Genomic DNA, 1,255 nt, shown 5'->3' on the forward strand with positions numbered 1-1,255 from the left:
TGCCGAATGTGGGCTCGATGATTAAAAGGTCCTGGGGCTATTATGGTCTGAAACCAGCCCTGCCCACGGGCCCTGGAATTGGGGTGCAGGCCAAGTTGAACCAGATCGCTGAGGAGGGAGATGGGGGCCTCAGCTGATATCAGATAATGACTGCACTGGGGCATATCAGAACCTTCCAGTTCAGAGTCCGTCTGTACACAGGTGCTTTTAAGCCTGAAGGGCTGTTCAGATGTACGAGCTCTTGGATGCGGGTATAAAGCCCTTGGGAAGGAAGATGCACCTTACAAGTGTAGTGAACCATTCAGTCTTCACCGGGGCTAAGGTCGCTCATGAAGGAGAGAGTGAACCAGCACAGGGCAGGTGACAAATGACTACTTGGCTGGTGGCAGGGGGCCTGGGTGTGAGGCAGGGAGCTGCCGCCTGCGGCCTGGGGTGGCCGCCATGCAGCATCACTTAGCGTGGTGGGTGTCCTGATGGCAGCTGGCACGTACTGTCACCCGCTCCAGCAGTAAAAACGACACTAATCACCATTTGCCCTCTTTTTTGCCCCCTTCATGGTTTCACTCTTACACTTGAGAAAAGGGAGGAGAAAAAACAATGGTGCCCTCCGGGCTTCTCTCTCTCCCTCGTTTTTTGTCTTTGGTCCTGCTCCAAGGCTCATATTGTGCCAGGCCCTTGCTCGTCACACCCCGCCGTGTTCTCTCTCTGCCCCAGCCCTCCCCAGCCCATTTCTCTGACCGCATGCTCCTCTCAGTGCGGCCTCACAGTGGCCCACAGACACCCGCTCAGGGCCCTCGCGGGCTGGGCTCAGAGCTGTGAGCGGTGGGGAGAGGAGAGGCCAGACTGAGGGGCCCCGGGGAGAGCCCCGGCCTTCTCTCCCCTCACCACCAGGGGCTCTGGGCAGAGGACCTCAGCCCTGAAGCAGCAGTGAGGACGCGCTGGTGTAAGGCCACGGGTATTTGCTCTTCATCAGCTGGTGACCTGGGGAAGGCAGTTTAATGGCTCTGTGTGTCTTTCTGTCATGAGTATCAGTGACCAGAAAGGCAGTAGTCAAACAGCAAAGTGGGGCAGTGGCCCTCCTCCAGAAAGCAGGCCTGGCCCTCCTTCCCCAAGGAGGTCCTGCCCCTCCCAGCGCTCCCTCCACCACACCAGGGTCGCTCCAGACCCTGAGGTCTAATATTTTTCACAGTAATCAACTAGTACTTCCCTGCGCACTGTGATGCTGGGAACAAGGTGAGCCCAGTGTCAGAATTAC

This window comes from Camelus bactrianus, chromosome 6 (assembly GCF_048773025.1).
Source record: "Camelus bactrianus isolate YW-2024 breed Bactrian camel chromosome 6, ASM4877302v1, whole genome shotgun sequence".
Lineage (NCBI taxonomy): Eukaryota > Metazoa > Chordata > Mammalia > Artiodactyla > Camelidae > Camelus > Camelus bactrianus.